The following is a 19021-nucleotide window of genomic DNA, read 5'->3' as shown; positions in this document are numbered from 1 at the left end:
TCAATCCCTGTAGATTGGAACTAGGATTAACTGGAGAATATCAGGGTATAACAGGACAGGAAAGACCCATCTACCTGAAAGATAATAAGTATCTCTATAGAAACCATGACTATTCCCTAATATATGTTAGTGATGGGACTATCGCTGGCATGTTAGAGTGATGGGAAAGTTCTACCCAGGCACATTCTCTAGCTACCCTACCACTGATTTTCATATCTCTCGACAGCTTGTACCCATAGCTAAGCCTGTGCTAACTCATCATAATATTATTCTACAGGAAAAACAGAGGACCAGATAAGATCAACAATGTCCTGGAGCCAATACATTCAATATGTTGCTAACTTTCTTCTCTTCACCACTCACTCTAATGCCTCTAACTGTTTCTTTTGTGTATCTGGCAGTAGATGTTTACAAACAGCAGTACCAGTTAATACCACCCTTTTTTACTCAGAAACAAACAAAAAAAAAGATTTCACTGACTCTCATCTCTTGGATATTCCCTTATTTGAACAACTGGCTAACTATCCAATTTGCATTTCCAGCAAGAATAAGCCTACTCATTACAAATACCTCACTAATGTTACTCTCTCTAGGGTAGCATGCATCACACCTCTTCTTTTTCTATGGTGCAAAGGAAATTCTCAGGCCTGTATTAACTCCTCTTTGTCCACCTTTTGTGTACCTGCAATGATTACTCCCCAGGTGTACCTATTCGAGGAAGAAGAGACCGCCCTACTCTTTCACACCCTCCCGTGGAGAGAAATCTTCATCCCCCTGCTAGTGGGACTTGGACTCGCCCTCTCCCTGGGTGCCAGAAGCGCTGCGACTGCTGCCATTGTTCAAACCCATCACCTGGCAGGAGACAAGCTGGACCAGGCAATGGCATCCACAACTGACAGCCTTGAGTCTCTCCAACGACAGATGAACTCTCTTGCCGGGGTTGTGCTCCAAAACAGAAGAGCACTAGACTTAATAACTGCTGAACATGGGAGGTGGGGTGGGACATGTGTAGTGTTGGGAGAAGAATGCTGTTTTTTTGTAAATGAATCAAATGTTGTTGAGACCAATGTTAATGCTCTCAAAAAGCTTTGTAATAATCTATTTTCAAGATTTCAACCCACCAAACAATTCAGTTGGTTTAGTAACCCCTTGTTTTCATGGCTCCTACCTTTTGTTAGCCCTCTGATTATAGTGTGTGTTATTTTGATGCTGTCTCCCTGTTTCATACAATTTCTTCGCCAACAAATTACTACCATTGCTAAAATTACTACCAATCAGGTCACAGTCAATTATCAGACTTTGGATTCTCCCAAGATAGATGAGTTGGCTCTTAAAGCTTGTGATGACATTCTCCATTATAAAACAAAACAGGGGGAGATGTTGGGGGACCCTGCAGCTAAGGTTGCAGTCCACCATGTCCAGATAGCTCTAAGGAGCTTGGTGCTGTATGGAGGACTCTCTTTCTCAGCAGGGGGCTTCCTGCTCTCTGCCTGACCTTATCTGGAAAGTGTCTCCAAGCACGATGCCTGGCCTTATTTGGAACATGACCTTTGGCATAATTACCTACAATTAAACTGACCTCAGATTTTTTTCTATATGGTAATTAGGCATTGCCCTATAGCCAGATGATAGGATCCCCCTACCACATGTAAATAAAGCATACTATGAACACCTATCAGCTGAAGCTTTAGCTGCTGCCTCCACCCTACATTTTTCCCTGACCCACCCCCCCACCACTGAATAAACAAGCTGTATCACTGAAGCAGTTTCCCAGGTCTTTTCCGTCCATGCTCACTGGTCGTCCTGACCTCGTTCATCGCTTCTGCTCCCTTTGTTCTTGTGGTTCAGTAGCCAAAGGCCCATGAGAGGAGGGAGAGACCCACAGTAGTGATCCTGGGGAATTATTTCCCTAGCCTGTTGCATTTACAAAGCAGAGAACACCTTATATTTTGACTTTCTTCCTTCAAATTTGGATCCTCCCAAGATGGAGATCCTTACCCTTCTATTGTATTGTAACAATGCAGTACAGGAGGCTTCTCTTTGGTGATGTCAAACTTTTTAACAATTACAGCTGGTTTCTCATCAGCTTGAATGTTTTCCTGCCTTGAAATTTCCTCCCTCAAATTAGTCTGTTACCTTTAAATTCAATGTCTCTCAAGTGCAGGAAATTAACAGAATGAAACTAGATTCCTGGTCAAAATAACACATGAATGGCCCCTATCCCAGTTCCCAATAGAGTTCTGGTTCTCCCCTGAAACATCATGAGCTGGGGTGCCATTGTCCCTGTTTCTCTCGACAGCATCATCTTCTAAGCTCCCACCAAAATGTCCCATTAAGATCTGCTGAAAGCATATTAGGTATGTTCTTGTTCAAAGTACCAAAATCTTCTAAATTCCACCCATAAAATAGACCCAAAGGCCTGAGAACCACATGGTTATGTTTATCACACAAATGCCCCCACTCTCAGTACAATATTTTTGTCCAGATTACTTTCCTTATTGTTACAACAAAATATTTGACCAAAGCAGTTTAAAGGAGAAAGAGTTTATTTTGGCTAATAGTTAAATGTTAACCAAGAGTTTATTTGGCTAATGGTCAGTTATATCAGGGGTAATGGGGTCCCAGCATCAGGGGCTTGTGGCAAGTGGTTAAGTTGCATCCACAGTTAGGGAACAGAAAAAAGTAAATGCTTGTGCTAAGCTCAACTTCTCCTTTGTAGACAGTCCAGATTTTAGACCAATGGAATAGTGAAACCCACAATGGGTAAACCATCTCCCCTCAATTAACTCAGTTAGGACAATCTCCTTCAAACATGTCCAGTGGTCTGTCTCCTAGATGATTTTAGATTTCATTTGGTTGGCAATGGGTATTAACTATGACAGGGATCTATTTAGCTGTGTCCTCACAAGACAGTGACCTTGCATCTCTTCATAAGGGAAAAAACTTCCATTCTACCTACATGACCTCTTCATAGCTGAAAAGGCTGGAGCCTTTGTAATACCATTAGGCTGGGTTGAGGATTTCAACATATGGATATTTGGGGGTCACAATCCTTTAGACCACAGGCCTAGATTCCCCCCAAAAGTTCTTCACCCTAAAGCATTAGCTCTTACATCCCAGTCAGGCCTAGCTTGATGGGAACACTAATTCCATATCTCTTGAATCTATTCCTTGACAGAGAATGAGATGGGCATATTCTACCTTAAACTGGCCCACTTTAAAGATCATGGGATGGTCCTGGAGGAACAAGCCAGGGTGGAACAACTTTACACAGTCCTGGAAAACCCCAGCTTCTCCCCAATGGGAGTTCTACTGAGAATATTCTTTATCCCTGGAGCTTCTTTCCCATCACCACCATTATGTTGATCTACCACCACATCCATCTCCAGGATGTCACCTTCCACCGCTACCTGATACCCAATGACTGTACCATTCAGAAGGTGAAACTGAAGACCAGGAAGACAGGCCCAGGGTGGGCCGATAAAAAACTTGGAATGCAGATAAATCCTCACTTTGGCATGAGTATTGACTCACATAAAGGGGTCAGGATGTGGATGTTTCTGCTCTCAGCCTTTGTTTAGTCCTCTCACATGCCATCTTTCCCCAAAATGCACTTGTCGCTATTTTACCAATCTCTGCTCAGCCTTCTAAAGCTTCTCTCAAAACATCAGAAGGATGCCTGACATGTAGCCTTTCCCTCTCCCTTCTTCTCTGATAGTGAACATATTCCCACTCTGAACATGACAGGGGTCAAATATGAAGCTCTCTTGTGGTGTAACAGAGAAAAGGGGTACAAAGGAGATGTCACCATTCACCTAATGGTCATCCTCACACAAGTGTACTGACCCAACATCTCACCTTATTCTACAAGACCCTATAGCTTAGAAATCTCCCTGAACCATTGTCTGTAATGTTCCCTAGGCCATAGATGATGAAGAAATGAAGTTCCAGTTTGTGCAGATACACAAGTCACGCTACACCATGTCTGGTTCTGAGAATCTGGAAATCACCCCCACGGTGAGAATCCGAATATTTTCTACTCTTCGTGATCAGATGCCAGGCTTGAGTAAACCTGTACAGCAGTCACAGGCATTAGCAGCAAATTGGCATAGCGTAGAAATCAAGTGGGACTGGGCATGAGTAAGAACACATCAAATATTGGTGGAAAGGAATTTAAAGGGAAGGAAGGTCATGTTCAAATGGTGAAAAAAATGCATTTAAGTTGGAGACACTTTGAAGTGTCTTCTAGTGAAAAGGCAACAGGACATCTCTGTAGTTGAACACCGTGGGTTTAGTGCTCTCCAGAACACACTCCATGGAGAATGTGGGGAATCTCAGTTTTAAAAGAAAGTGTGAGTTTAAAAGTACTGCAGGAGTTCAGCCTTGATTCGGTAACTTAGGGGAAGATCTGAAGAAGATTCACTCTAGATTGAGTGGTGTGAAGGAGCAGGGAAAATCTACTACTGGGAATCTCAACAAATTTAATCCTAGGGAGAGAAGACTAAAGAGAGTAGAATGCCTCAAGTCAGGATGTTGGGGATGTGGGATGCTTAGTTACCTTTCTGAAGTAGGTATCCTGTATTTGTGCAATAGGAGATAATAAGGCCCATCTGCAATCTCACTGGTTTATAATGACACTGAGGCCTAGTAGTAGGGCTCCAACAGCTCCTAGGCACTAGACACAGCTCTTTCTCAGAATCCTCCTCCTACTTTGGATCTGGGATCAGGCATTTGGCCACAATAACCAAATTTTCATTATTGTTATATTTAAACATAAAATGTCTCCAAAGCTCAGTTACTAAAGGTTTGGAAATGGGGTCATTTGGACACTGGCTTCATCAGTGGATTAATCAATCTATTGATGACTTTATACTGAATGGGAAATTAGAGGTATGGCCAGATTGTAGATAGTAGTTCACTATGGGCATGCCTTTGAAGAGTATATCTTAGCATGGAGTCCTTCCTCTCATGATCGCTGTACAACCCACCCATTATGAGGCAAGGAGCTTTTCACTGACATGTCCTCTCCACTATGGTGTCTCACCTTGCCCCAAGCCCACAGGGATGAGGCAAATTGACCATGGAATGGAACTATGAACCAAAATACATCTTTAATCCTTTTAGTTGTTTTTCTCAAGTATTTTATTAAAGCAAGAACAGGCTGGCTAATACAACATTATTCACATTTTACAGCCTGCATCAGAGAAGCTTCCAGTTAATGGTGGCCTGTGTTTGAACTAGGGCTGCATGAGTATAATGGCATTGAAATGACAACAGGCTTGGTGTGTGAGAATCAGGACAGGATACATCATGCAACTGTACCACAGGCAAATCAAAAGAACTAATTAGTCTTTGTAACAAGCCTGAAAGCCATGTGTCCAGATTATGAAACCCAGACAATGAAAACACATCTAGAATCCATTTAGGTCTGTTGGAGAAATTCCATTAGCCTGTCTTGTTTCTCCTCGTACATTAAGGATTTTCCCATTGCTGTGACAATATTCTTAACAAAAACCACTCAAGGAAAGGAGCATTTATTCGGCTCACAGCTTAAGAGGATGTGGTTCATTGTGGCAGGGAAGGGAAGGCAGACTTCATGGGAACATGTTGCTGGGACTCCTTACATGTTGAAGAATCTGGAATGAGAGAGTGGGAAATGCTGGCTCTCAGCTGGCTTCTCTTTATTTAGTCCAGGACCCGAGCCCAACGGACGGTGACACGCATAGGCAGGATGGGCCTGCCTTCCTCAGTTAAACCTCCCTCACAAACATACCAGAAGTATGTCTCCTAAGTATTCTAAATCTAGTCAAATTGCCAGTGTAGATTAACTCCCTTAGTCAAACCGTCCCAGTTGCAACAAATAAAAGAGAAACAAGAACTATTGTCTACGGTGAAAATGTCCCTGTGACTAGCGATTGGGTCTTAACATGCACAGTAAGGAGGAGAATGGTAGATCCAAACACCAGATAATGTCAAAGCAGTAGGTATGGCCTGGGGATTATACACGAGAGTTTTATTCTTCCTTAAGTGGTAAAAAGAAAACATAAAGAATGAGAAATAATAGGGTGACGATTATGGAGATTATAATAACACTTTAGAGAGTTCAAAAGGAGGAGACTTGATACAGATTTGTAGTAGAACATAGTGATGGGAAAGGTGCTGAAAGATCAGAGAACTCATCGTGTTCTGACATCCAGGCTGACCTGTCCATGTCAGAAGGCAGCAGCTCTGAGGATTTTCAGAGGGTCTTGTTCAATGTCTCCAGACGGAACATACATCTAATAGTTAGAAAGAAGTGCTATTTATGTTTTGTTTGGGAAACATGAACCCAGGAATGAATACTTATGAGTTTTCCAACAGTATCCATTTTTAAGTAGAGGGAGTGAGAGATAAAGGGATGGGATTCTGTTATTTCACAAAGAATAACCCAGGGCCACTGAGGTGCTTCAGCAGAGAGAGTTCAGTTGACCTGGCAGACAGATCCCTTAGCTTAGGAAGGTGACAGTCTGGCAGATAGAGCCTACATAAATAATTAAAAGTGGAGACCAAGTCCAGTAATAGCAAATGCCAGAAAGCAAATATGGCATTGTGATAGAGTGACATGGCACTTTGACTGGGAGTTCAGAAAAGCATCTCAAAAGAAGATGCTCTTTGAGTTCAGAAGGATTCAGGTGTGTGGGGATCTATAGGAGAATGTTTAAGACACAAGGAGCGTATGCAGATGCACAGAGGAGAACAAGCTTGACACCTCCAGTGACAAAAAGGAGGTCAATGTTGCAGTGTCAGTGCATGCAAAGAAGATGGGGGAAGGCCAGAGCATCACATGTCCAATAACCCTGGTGTGGAGTTTGGTTTTGTTCTAAGTGCAATTCAAGTTCTTGGTGAGTGCTAAGCACAGAAGTACAGGACTTATTTACTTTGATAAACAACCCCTTGGAGTTGGGGTGATAGCTAACAAAATGCTTGCTATACAAGACTGAGAACCAAAAGTTAAAAGCTGGGTGTGGTAGCACATACATGCAAACCCAACACTGGAGAGGTAGAGACAGGAGGATCCCTAGAGTTTGCTGGCTAGACAACCTACCTGTATTCGAGAGAGCCATGTTCAGTGGGGGACCCTGTCTCAAAAATAAGATGGATAGCAATATCAAAAAAACACCTATTGTTAACTTCAGGCCTCCGCATGCAGGCCACACAGGTACATGCACACTCAGGTACACACAAAGTTGCCTCTGGCCAGAGATGAGAATTTATGATAGGCAGTCAATAACAGAATCAGCTACAAGTCAAAAGGCTCCTTCAGTACAAGAGGTGAGAGGTCATGGTTGCTTAGATGAGGACAGTAACTGATTTTTTAACCTAATGCATCACACATACCAGGCAAACATTTTGCCAAAGAATCTGGCTGCATTCTGGTCATGCCTTGAGAACTTGAGTGAGGTTGAATTTAAAGGCAATGGACTGATTTCTTTGACAGAGGAAATATCAAGTCAGGAGGGCATTCAGATTGTCACATGGGACAAGGCATTTGACCATGATAACCATGATAACTGTTTGCTACATCTCTGAAATTTGTGAGAAAAGGAACACCAAAAAGTAAAGTTGTAACCAATGCATTGTGCTAAAGAAGAGGAAGCTGCAAGTCTGCTAAGACAACAGGAAAGTGAGGACCAGACCCCACCTGCAGGGTGGCTCGGCAGGCCAGCTGCGGGAGGCTCGGGCCAGCTGCAGGAGGCTCTCCCTGTGCTCGTGGGTTGTTGGCCACCGATCCACGAGGGCAGGAAGAACAGAAGCGGCGAACGGGGTCAGAACGGCCGGTGGGCGCTGACGGAAGACAGCTCTTCCGGGGAGACTGATCCCAGGCTGGTCCCAGGTGCAGTGAAACAGCAATGACACAGCTCCAGGCAGTAAGAACAGCTCAGCTCCAGGCAGTGATACAGCTCCATTTATTAGTGGGAAAAGTAGAGAATTTATAGTGTGGAGGCAGTAGCAAAAGCCTCAGTTGATAGGTGCTCATAGTATGCTTTATTTACATGTGGCAGTGGGCTCCTATCTTGTCAGACGTCAGACAGTGCCTGATTATCATATAGAAAAAACCTGTGGGTAGTTTTTACTCCAGGTAACTATGCCAAAGGTCATGTTTCAGATAAGGCATCTGTGTTTGGCGGCACTTCAAGGTGAGCCAGGAAGAGAGCAGGAGGCCCCCTGCTGGAAAGGGGAGTTTTTCCATTTGGCGCCGAGCCCCTCAGGGCTATCCGGACATGGAGAAACTACCCTGATTATCATATAGAAAAAACCTGTGGGTAGTTTTTACTCCAGGTAACTATGCCAAAGGTCATGTTTCAGATAAGGCATCTGTGTTTGGCGGCACTTCAAGGTGAGCCAGGAAGAGAGCAGGAGGCCCCCTGCTGGAAAGGGGAGTTTTTCCATTTGGCGCCGAGCCCCTCAGGGCTATCCGGACATGGAGAAACTACAACACTAACAGCAGGGTTTCCCAACACCCACCCATCAGAGGCCCCAACCTGGGAAAATGCAAACTTAATTGAAAGAAGATATTCTGAACTGAGAATGCAGCTGAAGACGTTCCCTGCTCAAAATGATTGCCTAGGGAGTTGTTTCCACAGATTCAGCAACCAAAGCACACAGATGTCAGCACGACCATGGTTCTGGGGGTCAGGCTCTACCTGAATGTGGCAGCAGAGCCTGACAGCATTCTCCATGTAGTGCTGGTTTTATAGGCTTAAAATATACCAGACTGAAGAGATTATAGAGTCTTATGCTGTGGTTTCAGAGACACCATGAAACCAGGTAATATGTAGCAGAATTGGATTCCCTACAAGGAGGCCCTTTGTGGACATTCTGTGAATCAAAATATGGAGGTAAAGCATAAGGACCAATAAATACCCCCCAAGATATTGGAGATACCAGGACCATGAGACCTACAGAGGAAAGCTACAGGTTTGGAATATAGTTGGCTCTAGGGAGAGGATGTGTGCAGGAGGCAGCAGATGACAGTGGTGCCAAAGCACTTTGGAACACAGATGGTTCCATCACAGGCTCCAGATACTGCATGTGTAGCTGCAGGATTCTTGGCTTGCCCTTCTGTGTTTCAGTCCTGCCTTTCTTCAAACAGTCCTAGCAACATTTTGATTCTTCTTTAGAGTGAGAATATCTACTCTGTCATTCACGTTGAACATATGTGACTTTTCTGTGCTCACAGTTAAGGGACTGTCTGAGTTTCAGAAGAGATACTGAAGAACCACACATGTACTGTTTAACAGTGTGAAGGCTGTTGAAGACTAGGAGGACTCTTGATGTCCCACTGAATACATTTTGCATTATGATATGCTCATGAGCTTATAGGGACAGGTGGAATGAGGTGATGGCTTAGAACTGATGTGTTTGGGTGTGAAGTTTTCAAGGGAGGAAGTTGTGATGGTTAATACTATCAGTTGGATAGGAACTAGAATCACCTAGAAGACAAATCTCTAGGCATGCCTGTGACATTACACAGATGAGGTTAGCCTCGAGGCGTGTCTATAAGGGATCTGTCTAGATTAGGTGGAGGTGAAAAACCCACCCAGAATGTGTGTACAGGGATCCTAGAATGAAAAAGACAATGAAAATGGGCCCAAGTGCTGGCATCCATCACTCTCTGCCCTGTGACTATGGATGCAGTGTAACTAGCTGACTCCAAATCCTTCTGCCATGACTTCCCTGGCATGATGGAATGTACTCTCAAATTGTGAGTCAAAGAAACCCTTTCCCCATTAAATTATTCTTGTCAGGGAATTTTATCATAGCAACAAGAAAAATAATCAACATGGTTGCATTTAAGACTCAATAGGAATGAGGATTTGGCCTGAAGAATTGAGGGATTGGAGTCAATATGGCAGAGGTAAAGGAAGATGTATCCAACTAAAGGTGAAGGGAATAAGATCTGGCCTGGGATATGCAAGCACTACTTGTACATGAGCTCTCACTCATCCATGGGTGTGACAGTTTGAATCTGGAATGTCCCTCAGAGGCTTGTGTCTTTGAACACTTGATTCCCATCTGATGTTACTATTTTGGGTGTGTATAGAAACTTATAGATGTGAACCCTGGCTAACAGAAGTAGGTCACTAGTGGAAAGCCTTGAGAGTTGTCACCTAGACACTACTTCCTGCCTCAGGATCTCTTCTTTGTGGGATATAACGAGCCATGCCACAAGCTCCTGCCAGCAAGAATGGAATGTCAGCTGCTGTGCATTCCCCCAATGTGAAGCAATGACAAAATAAATCCTTCCTCCTTAAGTTACTACATGTCAGGTATTTTGTCACAGCAATGAGCAAAAAAACTTAACATAATATGGTCCCCAGAGGAGGTTTCAACCTCCTGAGTCAGGATGTATGTTCAAAGGTGGTGGTTTACTATACAGTACAGAAGATATCCAATGTCCCTGTTCGGTAAGCAGGACCAAGAAGGTATCTGTGCAGTGAGAGACTTTAGTCCCATGGTGAACGATGGCTTCTCCCATGGCAAGTCTTTCTCTTTTCAGGAGCTAGAACTGTGCTATCAGAGCCCCAGAGAATTCCAGCTCTTCTCTGAGATCCACGTTGGCCACATGGGTTCTGGGATTAAGTTGCAACTGAAGAGACAAGAAACATATGATTCTAGTACGAGACACCTTGCTGAAACCAGGTAAAGTCAAGTCAAGTCCAGGGACTCCAGAAGTGAAAGAAAGTCAATGAGTAGAAGACACACATGATCAATTTTTCTTGGTGGCGAGAAATAGCCCAGAAAAGTTATGTAGCTTTTCCAAGTTCTGTAACAGGTGGTATGACTTCAAACTTAAACTTCAACCCTGTGTTAGTCAGCTTTTCCTAACTGTGACAAAATACCTGAGGAAAGCAGTTTTTGAAAGGAAAGGTTTAGGAACTGGAGAGATGACTCAGCAGTTCAGTGCACTGGCTGTTCTTGCAGAGGATCTGGGGTTGGTTCTCAGCACCCACATGATGGCTAACAACCATATTTACCTCCAGTTCTGGGTGATCTGGTGCCCTCTTCTGGCCTCTGTAGGCATTGCTCACAAGAGTGAACTTACACTCATGCAGGAAAAATACTCATACACATAAAAATTTTTAAATAAATATAAAATAATAGGTTTATTTTGGCTCCTCTTGTTGGAGTTTCTGTTCAAGTTCAGTTGCCTCCATCACTTTGGGCCTGAACTGAAGCACATTTGGCAATTGGAGCATGTGACAAAGGAGGGTGCTCACCTCATAGTACCCCTGAAGCAGAGAAGCAGAACTAGAAATAGAAATAGAACTAGAGACATAAATAAGACAGAAATATAGATAGGCAAGAAAAGGTATCCATGACCAGATACACACTTCTAGATACACTCCCAGGGACATGCCTCCAACCTTTCTCCTTCTAGTTTCCACTCTCATTCTCAGTGTTCCATTCAATTATGAGTACAATACTACATTTATCCATTCATAAAATCACAGCCCTCATGTTCACTACTACTGCAGGACTAATCCATGGACACATGAGCATTTAACAGGGAACGCATCATATTCCAACCATTACATACACTAAGGTCTTTTCTCTCTTTGGTTCCATGATATTCTCCCTACTGACCTTCAATTGCCAGATATTTTGTTTTTGTTTTTTGAGTCAGGGTCACCATGTGGCCCCAGCTTGCCTTGAAATGGCTATAGAGACCAGGCTGGCCTCAGTCTCACAGAGATCCTCCTGCCTCTGCCTTCCAAGTGCTGGGACTAAAGGCATGTACCACCATACCTGACAAATTTACCAGATTTTAACATTCACAACCCTCTGGCATCATTTCACATGATGGCTTAACTTTAAGATGAAGGGGTAAGCATTGAACAATTCTATGACTGATCTACTAAACCAGTTGTTCCAGAAGCAGACACTCAATACTGGATCAATCCATATTTTCTTTTTATAATTAAGTTTTGTTTTTAAGACTGGAAAGATGGCTCAGCAGTTAAGAGAACTTATTGCTCTTCCAGAGGACCTGAGTTCAGTTCCCAGCACCTAAATGGTGGCTAACACCTGTCCTTAACTCCAGTTCCAGAGGATCCAAAGCTCTCTTCTGATCTCTCTGAGAACCGGCACACACAGACTGCACTTACATACATACAGGCAAAACACTCATATACCTAAAATAAAAATATTAATTAATTAATCTCATTCTGTGACAATTTCATACATGTGTACATTGTATTCTGGCCACTCTCTGCCACACACACACACACACACACACACATACACACACACACACACCTTCTCTTTTCTCTCTTCTACCCATACTAGTCCCCCTCCTTTCCTGTAAATCTCTTTCTAATATTGTTTTGTGTCTTTCGAAGTTTAACAGAGCCAACTGTGTAACCATGGGTTTTGAACTATCCATTAGAGCCTGGTGGACCTAGCAGTGGGTTTTACAAATGGACACTATGCCTCCCCTCTCCCATAATCTTAGTTGCCAAGAGTTTAGCAATAGTAGCTACTTTCCCATTCACAGGTGCCTATTGGGCAGACCCAACTCCTGTAGGCCCAGTGCCAGTTAGCAGAACAGCTGTGAATTCATGGTTGTCATGATTGTATTGTGCTTAAAAGACTGCATTTCACAGCCTTCCTCCTTGGGTTGTGAAATGCCACCTTCTCCCTGGATGTCAGAACCCTTTGGACACATACATTCTCTCCACCCCTCTTCCCCATGGTTCCTTCACAGGGTGATATAAATGTCTTGTTTAGGGGTGATCATTCAGTCATCCTTTATTCTCAGCAGCTTCTGTGTTCATGGTTCTCTGCTTCCACCTTCATTCACTGGAAAGAGAGACTTCTTGTATGACAGAGCAGGCTGTCATATTTAGAAGGTTATTTGATACTACGACAGTTTAACGAAGGAGCATCAGTAGCTCCCCATCCCAACCCATCCATCCTAACATCTGTTCAGATACGGAATTTTACATCAGCTTTCAGGCCTGGATTCTATCTTGTCCAGCAGGCCTCAAGGCCTAGCTTAGAGTGGTTGGTTACCCTGTAATGGTTGTGCCACTATTACAGTAGGAGAGACATCTTGCCTAGCAGGTTGATTTTGAATTCATAGAGTTCACATCTAGGTAAAATGTTGATACCTTTTATTCCCCGAGCAGCCTGCAGTACCATCTGGCTCTGTGAAATCTAGACATCAGGGAGGAAGCTTATAAGTCCGTTCCACCTTAATTTCTCTATATCTTGCATCCAGGGTATGTGCTGCTTTCTGAAATAGGGCCTTACCAACCACTAAAGTAATCAACCAAGAAGAATGGTGAGAATCTGAACTGTTTAGCAGACATATTGGGCCTCTCTGATGAACAAGTCTTATGGAAGTATCCCACATCTGATCCCACATCTGGGACTGGGTTTTTGTTTTGTGACCCATTGCTTCTGGGATTGGTATTATCTAGCCCTGTAAGGTATCTACCTTTAAACTCACTTTTGCGGTTTTTTAAAATTGGATTACCAAGTACTAGGTTTTCATGTGACTTTTTCATAACTGCTTCATTTTGATTATGCTTACCCCATCCACCTCTATATCTCCTCCATCATGCTACCCATCTCCCTGTTTGAGCCCTGTGCCCCTATCATTCTCTCTCTATCTCTTTCTCTCTCTCTCTCTCTACCCTATTTTATCAATGTGCTACTATCACCCTTCCCTTGAAGCAAACACCCCACTGGCTACTTTCTATTTTCCTGCCTTCCAGAGGTGTGCCAAGCTAAACACAGAAATATAAACAGTCAAGGCTAGGGTCAGCTCATGAGAAATAAAATGCAGTGTTTTTCTTTCTGGTCCCATGTTGTCTTATCGTATATTATCTTTTTCCAGTTTCACTTTTTTATCTTTCATAATTTCATATTTCATATATCTACATATATATATATAATTTTATTATCCATCGGTTGATGGACACCTAGGCTGATTTCATTTCCTAGCTATTTTAAATAGAACTGCAGTGAGCACAGATGTGCAAATGTGTATGTAGTAGGATACAAATTCCTTTGTATATATGCCCAGGAGTGGTACAGCAGGGTCATGTGGGAGGTTTATTTCTAGTTGTATAAGGAGCCTCCAGACTGGCTTCCAAAGTGACTGTACCAGTTTACACTCCAACTACCAGTGTGCTACAAGTTCCCCTTTCTCCACATCCACACAAGTATTGTTGGCAATTGTATTCTTGACAATGGCCATTCTGGCTGGAGTGAGATGGAAACTTAAAGCAGTTTTAATGTACATTGCTCTAATGGCAAAGTGTTCCTAGTCAATTGTATTTTTCCTTTCAGAAGTCTGTCTATATCCATAGCCCATTGTTCAGCTGGATTGTTTCTTTTTTTTTTCTTTTGAGTTTGTTGAGTACCTTGTATCTTCTAGTTACTGATCCTCTATCAGGCTATAGCTAGCAAGTATCTTCTCTCATTCTGTGGACTATCTCATCACTTAACAGTTTTCCATGAGATTCCATTTGTCAGTTGTTGATTTTCTTTCCTATTCTACCAAAATCTTAGTCAGAAAATCCTTACCTATTCCTGTGTGTTTAAGTGTACCCCTACTTTTTCCTCCAGTAGTTTGAGGGCATCATATCTTATAATGCCATCTTTAATCCATTTCAGTTTATTTTTTGCAGAATAGGATATAGGGATCTAATTTAATTCTTCCACATGTTGATATCCAGGTTTCCCAGCACTGTTTGTTAAAGTGGTTGTATTTTATCCAGTGTACATTTTTGGATCCTTTGTCAAACATTATATAGCTGTAGCTGTGTGGACTTATATCTGGGTCTTTTATTCTATTGATCTGTGTGTGTGTGTGTGTGTCTGTGTGTGTCTGTGTGTGTCTGTGTTTGTATGTATATGGCCAGCTGTGAAGACCCTAACCTGGATCGGGTCCCCTGCCAATTGGGGGGACAAGAGGTGTGGAGTCACAATGCACAGACTCCAGGAGTCGGGTAGAAGCAAGCACTAGGCGAGGTGCTGCAGGCTCACTTAATGCAGGAGGGGGCAGGCCTTATATTTCCCTTCTCTCCACCCCCAAGTCCCGTTAATCAGCGTATTGTTTTCTGATTGGTCCATGCCACGCAGTCTGTCATCAGTCACTGGGCTCACGAGCAGGGTACTGAGGCCTGGGCTCCTTTTGTCAGGCTATTTGCAGACCAAGAAGTGAAGTGAATTCTCGCTGAATCCCAGGGCTCTGGGTCTGCACCATCTTTGGAGGCCTCCTGCTACATTTCCACCCTTTTTCTTTAAAAATGACTGTCCAGCAAGAGCCTGTAAGCAGCCCCACCTCGGAATGACCCCAGGATCCTGGACTGTACCTGTCTTAAGTTGTCGTATTCGGGCATGAACCTTACCCGTCATTGGAGCATGGCACACACGTCCATGTCCTGGCTTAGGTTGATTCAGCCCAACAAGATAATTGACTACCAGCCCTCCAAGGGGTATTGTCCTGGGGGATCAGTCAAGGTGGGGAATTATCTGTAGGAGGCCTTGTACATTTGTGCAAGCCAAGTCTGTCAGGCTGCATAGGACAGGTTGAAATCATCTTCATGTATTGCTCTGAGAGCCTGATACACCGCAGATTTTCTCTAAGAACCCTGAATTGATGTCCAGTGTGGGGGCGTGGGTATAATTTAGAGCAATAATTTGATTAGTTAGTAATATAGAATAATTAAGAAACTTTTGATTCCAGTGGCCATGAATATAGTGCGCGAGTTGTAGGCGTGCTTCAGTAATATTTTGTACTTTATAGGGGGTGAGACAAAGTGACCTAAAGCAAGGGTCACAAGCTACCAGAGCCATGTCTTTGGTAATTGCCAGCTTTTCACCTAAGAGATCAATTTGCTGTTGTAACACATTAATTGCCTGGTGAAGATGCTGATTGACAAGGGACTGAGTGTGAAAGGTAGAGGAGGTTTTGGACATGGCCTCGTTGAGTGTCTCCACTCTGCAATAAGGCAAACGGGGGCCACACACAAATGGGGGTAGGGGGCAAGGATGTTGTGTGATCAATGGATGTAAGGATTTTGTTTTTGGCACAAGTAGAGGGATTGGTGTTAGTGTAAGTGCCGTTGGAAAGCTGAAGGCCCTGCTGTGCCAGTAACAGCCTCATGTTCATGCAGGCATGTGGACCACAGAGGTTCCAGTTACTGAGTATTGATTCACAGTTGGTATGGGAGAGCATAATGCCGCAGGGATAGGTGGGGGCAGTTGTCTCCAAGATCCTAGGGGGTGATTAGAGGGGGAGAGGCTGAAGTGGCAAAAGGGAGGGATGGCATGGTTGGGCTTAGGGTGGCATCTCTGCCATGGTATAGGGAGCATGAGGAAAAAGGGTGCAAGGGAGTGTGTGCATGGGCAGTTGGGGAGCAGTGGGCATAGAATGGCAGGGCAAAATGGGGGCAGAGGGGTGGCGTTCCCCTCCGCCTCCCCTGTTATTATTGTCCCCAGTGCAGCGAAGACCAAGGTTACATCAGTGTTGTTGAAGGTAGGGGAAAGGCCCTGGAGTTTAAGAATGTAACCCGAGGAGGCACTGCCAGTATAATCTTGGACGGTCAGGTTGAACAGCCCAATGCATGAGGATGCGTTGTTGGTAGTGAAGCTCAGAGAGTTATTTAGGGGCCAGGAGCCATTGAGTGATTCCCAGGAAGTAACTGGGTCCATGGTGGGGAGGCCAAGCATAGAATTAGTTGAATAGAGGGTGGGGTATGCTGGGGAATGAAGCGACAAGGGCAAGGGTATAGGCGGGGAGGGGACCAAGGCCCAGAGATCATGGGCATGACAGGGGCGGGGAAGAGCAAACCAATTATCCAGATAGCGGCAAAGTCTCTGGGTCCTGGGGGTCCTGTTGGTCAGTTGCTGGTCTCACATCTCTCGCTGGAACCCAAACTGGCTTTGTTTCTGTCTGAGGAATCACACAAGCATAGCCTCACCCTCTTGTTAACAAGGAGGTGGATGGTTGCCATTGACATGTTACGGGGTCCTTCCATCTCACTAGTGGCAGGGGTATAGGTGCCATTGACATGTTATGGGGTCCTTCCATCTCACTAGTGGCAGGGTGTAGGCCTAGGTATGGTAGCCCAGTGTTTGTAGGCTGGGCTAAACCCATTTTCATTGAAGGACAGGAAATTAATGCTGAATAGAGCTTCAATTAGAGCCAGGTGTGTGTCCCTTTTAGACTCAGGGGTAGCAAATATTTGTAATGGTTCTTTGAGGGTCTTATTTGCCCACTCCACAATGGAGTGTTCCTGTGGATTATAAGGGATGCCAAGGGAGTGGCTAATTTTCCTTGTTGACAGGAATTATTGGACCCATTATTAGTTTTTAGTGTTCATGGCTCTCCCATTACCAGCATTGCTGATTTGACCACCTTAATGGCGTGTGAGGCCTTTACACCGGTTTGAGTGATGGAAAAAGAAAAAAGGAGTAGGTGTCAACAATGACATGGACATACTTAAGATTACCAAAGGAGTTATAATGGGTGACATCCATTTGCCAGAGGGCATTGGGTAGGAGACCACGCGGGTTAACTCCATATCGATTGAGGGGGCCTAAGGGAGCAAGGGGTGCACATGTAACGCAAAACCTGCTCAGATGTTTGCATTGAGAGATGGGTAGGTTGGGTAGAAGGCGGTGCAGACTGCGAGGAGAAAGGTGAAATTGTTGGTATAAGGCTCTGGTTTGTTCTAGTAGAGGAATCTCCACAGACATAAGTTTATCTACTTTGTCATTACCCTTTGCCAAGATCCCAGGGAGCTTGGTGTGTGATCTAATGTGGGAGATGTGCCAGGGCCATTGTCTGTTATCTAAGATAATCTGGAGAGCTCTCATCATTCTAGTGATGGGATCCTTGTGGCCTTTTACTCAAGCAAAGGGAAAACATCTGAAGGCCTGAACTGCATACTGGCTGTCGGAGAATATATTGAGCAGCTCAGTCTGACAGACTTGGAAGATTTTTAACAAAGCCAGGAGCTCCCCCAACAGGACAGATCCAGGATTGGCTTGTATGTAACAGGTGTCATCCTTTCCCATGCACTGAATGATAACGCCATAACGGGACTTATTGGCATCTGAGAAGGCTAGTGTGGCTAAAGGTAGGGGGTTTTTGCAGGGGGAAGTGTGTGGCTGAGTGGTGATTTCCAAACAGGCCAGACTTGCCAGTTGCTTATCTGGGGGTGTGTGGTTATCCAACTCCCCTGGAAACCCAAACATCATTAGTTGGAAACCCAGAGAGTCTGCCCATAATGTTTGGGAATGTTTAAGAGGAAAGGGCAGTATAATTTTGTCAGGTTCCTTTCCGAATATGCGCCTGGCTGTTTGTAGGGCCTTAATTGCTAACTGGAAGGCAATATCATACTTAGAGCTAAGCCTAGTTAGATCCGAGGTAGCCAGGTGGATCCACACCAGGGGGTCTTGCTGCCATAGAGCCCCCAAGACACCATTTTTCAGTCCAGAGGATTAAGGCCAGTAATGGTTCTGCTGGGTCATGACATTGGAGTGACTCAGACCAGAGTATATGATCTATCTTGTTAAGAAGATCCTTAGCTGACTGGGTGAGAGGATCCTTGAATTTGGTGAATTATGGCCTTCCAACAGGGAGAACAAGGCCCGGAATTCCAAGTCAGGGACTGGTATAAATTGTTTGAGCCAGTTTATAGTCCCACAGAGTTCTTGGAGCTCCATCAAGGTATATACAGATTTTTGCAAGATGGAAGGGTTAAGAGGTTTAATTACAGTATCTGTATGGTAGCCAAGGAATGTGAAAGGTTGGATGTACTTTAACTTGTCTCATGCAATGTGGAGACCTAGACATTCTAAATCAGCAAGCAGACTGGATATTGCAGCCTGTAAAGTATTGTGAGATTTGTGTGCTAGCAGTATGTCGTCCATATAGTAGATGACAATTAGGTCCTTGGAGATGTTGGTTAAGGCCTTATTAACATATAATTGACAGATTGTGGGGCTATTTTTCATA

General features: G+C 43.9%; 1 pseudogene; it reads left to right on the top strand.

The window, feature by feature from the left end:
• Nucleotides 1–19021, top strand: part of LOC103752252 — a 104851-nt pseudogene that overhangs the window by 72949 nt on the left and 12881 nt on the right.

This window comes from Nannospalax galili, unplaced genomic scaffold (genome assembly GCF_000622305.1).
Source record: "Nannospalax galili isolate Female #2095 unplaced genomic scaffold, S.galili_v1.0 scaffold146, whole genome shotgun sequence".
Lineage (NCBI taxonomy): Eukaryota > Metazoa > Chordata > Mammalia > Rodentia > Spalacidae > Nannospalax > Nannospalax galili.
Note: the sequence above shows the minus strand (reverse complement) of the source record. Positions and strands in the feature narration are given on the sequence as shown.